General features: G+C 39.7%; 1 pseudogene; it reads right to left on the reverse strand.

Moving 5' to 3' along the window:
- Positions 1 to 1,315: 1,315 nt before the first annotated feature.
- Positions 1,316 to 1,746, reverse strand: LOC104210879 (small ribosomal subunit protein eS19x-like; annotated as a pseudogene).
- Positions 1,747 to 5,658: the final 3,912 nt, after the last annotated feature.

The following is a 5,658-nucleotide window of genomic DNA, read 5'->3' on the forward strand; positions in this document are numbered from 1 at the left end:
CCATACAAAGTTGATTCAAGTTGATTCCTGCTATTTCAAACACTGAAAAACGAAGAATTAGCCCAGATTAATTTCAATCAAGAACCCTAAAAATAATTTATAAAATATGACTAAGAAAATTAAAGATTGAGGAGGAGAAGTTAATACTATACAAGAAGGCTGCAATGCGCAAAAAAAAACTCTTTCGATTCACCAAAATTGAGCTTCAATGGCGGATGAAATTGGGTGTGGAAGAAGAGAAAGAACTTTAACCTAATAAAAGAATTTTAGCCTAATGGAAGTATGTGACAATTAAATAAAGGAATGGAAGTATAAATTATGTATTCACGCGCTCACAAATCGTGCAGACACGTTGTGTGCCAGCTGGGCCACGAATGTGTATTTTAATTTACTAAAAGTTTATACAGGGGGTCATAGGACACCCATGTTTTTAAGGGGTGCAATTGGCACTTTGGTACAACTCCAATGGGATAATTATGTATTATCCCTAAATATTATCGTTTGTCGTTGTTTCATGATGTCACGTATCAGCAATATAAAGTATAAACTTGTAGTATTATAAAGAAAAATTATGGTACATAGTAGAATTATTATATAAAAATATAGGATAAAAAATTATTTAATAATAATAAAGGATAAGATAAGAGAAAAAGAAAAGGTAACGACGTGACCACACCAAATCGGTCGTTACATAAAGTGGCACTTTTTGTCGTTACGTAATGGCAGGTTTAACGATACGACACAATAAAATTTAAGTAACAATCAAAACAAACATTGTATTTAAAATAACAATACGATACAATACAGTATATAACAACCATCCAAACAAGATTTTATCTTATTTAAAAATAAAATTTACATATATTAAAATTTTAGATAACAATGATACCACACAAAAAGTAATTTTAGTCACAATATTTCTGATTACCTGGAAAGTGGTAATTATAATTATATTTGATTTTGTAGTTCTAAAAATACATGAATGACTTCCTGGCCACTTAAACCTGTAGGGCTTTTGAAAGCCGATACATGAACTTTGGATTTTTCCCATTTGGACACTCCAACTTAACAAAATGGGTACTAATAAATATTTTTGACCGTTGACCATGCCTATGTGGAAGCACTGCAGCTGACATGGCTAAACTCTATGCAAATCACGCTGCCAAGGCGCATGAATAGTATTGTTTTTACTAAAAAAATTAGAATTAGAATAAAATATAAATAAAAAAAGAAAAAGAAAAAAAGACTTTTCCCCTCCCCTTCCAATTCTTTCGTCTTCCTAGCATGTATTCATAAAATTGCCTAAATTCATCTCTTAAAGAGCAGCAGCAATTCTTCCAGCAACTTGGTCAAAATCACGTTGGCTATTGGATGTTATTCTCCTCCACCCTTAGGATCAAAGTCAACGATGTTCATGTTCTGCAATTGCTGAAGTATGTTGAGTGCAACTGAACCACTGCTCTTACAGAAATGACGAGGGCGGCTGCCATTCCTTTAGTTACCACTATAGATTCTTCGGAATCCACCAACAACAATACCACCCCTCAAATATATCTTCCTTGCCATAGAAACAGCTCTAATGTAGTACCAACCAGGGTCATATGCAGCAAGCTCTTTGAGTTTACCAGTCATGACGAGATTAGTCCACTCAGGAAGCTCCATCTTGCCGGAACGCTTGAGGTGAGCGGCATAAGCCTTCACAAATTCGTGATGGGAAACATCTTTCATGGTTCTCGCTGCCTCCATCTTCATTTCTGCTGCTGTTGCGGCGCTGAAGCAGATCTCTCTTTAGGTTGCTCCAGCGAGGGTACAGATTAATATTGGGTATGTTTCAGGCATTTTTTCTTTTTTTTCCATTTTTGTATTTGTAACTTTTTTTTTCCTGATTTTGTATTTAAAAATGGGACCTACAAATAACACATGGCAAGTAATAAATAGCTTAGCATGATGTGTTGTACATGTCAGTGCAATTGATATACACGCTCTGGTGGATGTGTTTATTAGTACCCATTTTGTCAAGTTGGAGTGTTCAAATGGAAAAGTCCAAAGTTCGTGTATCGGCTTTCAAAAGCCCTACAAGTTCACGTGGCCAGGGAGCCATTACGCCTATTTTTATACTAGTTGTTAGGCAACAGGTGCTAAGTGTAAATAAAGAAAATAATAATGCAAACCAAAGCTATCACAGAACCGAGCCTCGAGCTGGCTGGAACAGAGGCTTCGAGGCCTATTTAGGGAGGTTGGTAGTGAGCTATTGATAAAGAAACAATGATAATGGAGGCCTCAAAGATGGCCTTTTGTGGTTAATAATGAGAAATAAATGAAGAACAATAAATGAACAATGAAAGAATAAGCAATAAATGTGTAGAACAATTGTTTATGCAAAGAGCAGAGAATGTTGTGTTATATTCAATATGTTGCATCCTTACAAAATGACAAGAGTCCCCTTTATATATGAGGGGCGAATCGCAACACAGTACATGTCTAATAAATGATGAAGAAATGCTACTAGTACAGTTGTATAATGGCTCAGCACGGATTTGTACTATTTTTTGTCAGTCCTCATCGCATGCCCTCCGGGGCTTCCCGCCTTTCCATGATGGTCGTCGATTTTCATACTGCCTAGAGGTACACCATGGTGAGTCTTCGACGTACCCTGCAGAGATGAGTGCTTCGGGGACGGGCCTTGGATCGTGCTTTGATTCCATCGAGGCCGGGCTTGAACTGCCACAGAAGCCTCAAATCGGTCTTCCCTAATTTTGACCGTATACAGATAGTCCCCATATTTGAAAAGATAAGAAACGATATTGACCTCGACTTTCTCGACCTCCCATGGTGACGTCATGCTGGTGACGTAGGCGTTCGAAACGATCGAAACGTCTCATCGGTTCATTCCCCCAGAAGCATTGAATGCACTGCCAGTCCATTTCCAAAAAAAACATTAAATTTACTGCCGGTCCATTTCCCCAAAAACATTGAATTTGCAGTCAGTTTCATCGCCATTTCTCTATAAATAAGGGATTTCTGAACCTAAAGCTCCATTCATTCCTTCTTCAACAATCTTTAGTCCTTCCCTTTCTCTGTATCCTCTTCTTATCTCTAATTCTTACGGTCCAAACCTGTGACCATAAGGTCATAAGGTAGCAACCTTATCAGTTATGACATGACTCTTTTTCTAAGACTTTCCCCTCTAAGGGGAATTATGATGAGTTTTTGTTGTTTTTGTTGGCTCGAATCAATGAGAAGAGGGCATCAAATTCTTTCCGTATCAGAAGATATGTGAACTGCAAACCGATGCTCATCTCTCTTAACTTCAACCCGGTGTGGCGCTTCATTCCTTTTGTTTTCCATGGAGTGAGGTGGCACTATCTACTAATTTTTGCATCCCACACCGGTGTAATATCTCAAGAAGTGGCTTCACAATAGTAGTGTTGCCCGTACTCGCCAAGCTTTTCACCAAGCCACAATTATCTTTGCTTATCAAAAGCTTTTGCTCCTTGATAAGATATAACCTTTTCTTCATTTATTGTTGCTTCGGAAGAGGTTCTTGAAGACAACATTCTAAAGATCGAAATGGAGTCCCCGAGAAAAGGGTTCTCAAGGATGTTGCCCATAAGGACAATCCCTCGAAAGTAGATTAGGTTTTTCAGCTATTGTTTTTTGCTTCTTTATTTTTGTGTAAGGACCCCTCGTGGGCTTTTGTAATCGTCTTTAATTAATATAAGAGTTTATTAATTTTGCCTTCGACTTGTATTGAACTCTATTTTGCCTTCTTTGGTGAAAAATCCAAGTGTATGACTCTATCGATCAGTCCGGATACCGGACCCGGACATAATAAACCCTTAGGTTTTTGATTTGTTAATATGATATTCCTTGAAGCTCTTTGTTATTCCTTGGACTAAGTCTGGATTGATTTGATGCGAACTTAGGTCACCGGGACTTCTGGGCCCGAATTGAGTGAGAGCAGGGTCTTGATTTTTGAAATAAAGCTTAGCCTTTTTAGGCCTTGTTGATAGCCCTTGAGTGGTAAGTTCCTCGAGCTGAGGCAGCCTTCAGATTTTGTAGCTAGGTGGGCGCTTACTCGATCATCTGAAAATAAAGATAGCCCTTAGGCTTTCGCAGTTAGTCCCCGAGTGAGAGTTTGCTCGAACTCGGGAAGCCCGTAATTGAGCAAAAATTTTCTTTGAACTTAAAATAAAGATAGCCCTATGGCGTTATAGATAGTCCCTGGGAGAGGACATACTCGAACTCGATTGGCCCTTGGGCTAAAATAATCGGGAGAGTGTTTGCTTGAACTTGAGATGAAGATAGCCCTGAGGCCTTATTAATAGTCCCCGAGCGAGAACTGGCTCGAACTCGGGTAGCCCCTGGGCTTAATAGTTGAGGGAGGTTTTGCTCGAACTCGAAGTAAAGATAGCCTTAAGGCTTTATGAAAAGTCCCCGAGTGAGAACTGGCTCGAACTCGGGTGGACTTTGGGCTTTAATAACCGAGCGAGTGACTACTCGATCCCAACTAGTAGATTTTTCTTAATAATTTCCGACAATCCGATTCCCGATGCTTTGGTCCTGACGTCAACATCATGATGTAAGTGGTTGAAGTGACTGAAGGGTTGCTTTTGTACGATTCTCAAAATAATTAATTGTAGGTGGCCAACGGTCGGCCTTTTTGCTTCCTCAGCATGTTCAAATGACCTTTATAAATAGACAAAACCCCATAAATCTGTCGATATTGCTCTCTTAGTGCTTCCAAGATTTTATTTAGCCTCGTTCAATTTCCTTGAACTCTCCCTTCTCTTTTCTAACGACATTTTCCATTTTCTCGGATCTTTCGCTTTAGAAATGGCAAAAACATCTGAAATTGTTCCTCAAAAGGAAAAAGCTTCATCGTCTTCTCAAACGACCAAAGGCAAACCGGTAGTTCCTCCTAGTATTGAGGAGTATACTCTAGGGCCTTGTGATACATCTTCCGATTTCCAGGTCGAAAACACCTCCTCTGTTCTGGGACGATGCGAACCCATGTCTCGATATATCAGTTTGATAACCGAAATCGAGAAGGTGAAGGCCGACTGCCGTTGGGGGGAGGCGGTGGAAGTAGAGGTTCCTTCACGTGGAGAAGACATAACCAAGAACAAGGCCGGTTTCCTTAGTGTATACACATATCCTTTCAATTTAGGCCTAGTGGAAGCCTCTTTACCATCGATAAATCCAGTGATCCTCGATTTCTACAACCAATATCAGGTGACACTTGGACAAATCTATCCATCATTATGGCGTATTGTTTATATGATTAGGTATTTCTCAAACATGGTCGAGGGGATGCCTTTTACCCTCGATCATCTAATCGAGGTGGCCTGATTAAGCTAAAACGTCGATCCCCGAAGGCCTTTTTTGCTAGCATCGATGAAGACAAGGACCGAGGGTGGATAAGTCGCTTTGTTCGATTCAGGACCTCGGACCTGATCCCTGTTGAGAGAATGTCATTCCCCGAGGAATGGAATATGAATCCTAAGTAAACATGTTTCGCTGATCGGATATCTTTTCTTGACTTTTGAATTAACTTTCTTCGATGATACAACTGTTGAGTGGTACCCCAGTGCTGTCAAAAATCTCTCGGGTTGGGTCCGACAACTTGATTCAATCCACCCATACGCTAAGCGCATG

The sequence above is a fragment of the Nicotiana sylvestris genome, chromosome 3, assembly GCF_000393655.2.
Source record: "Nicotiana sylvestris chromosome 3, ASM39365v2, whole genome shotgun sequence".
Lineage (NCBI taxonomy): Eukaryota > Viridiplantae > Streptophyta > Magnoliopsida > Solanales > Solanaceae > Nicotiana > Nicotiana sylvestris.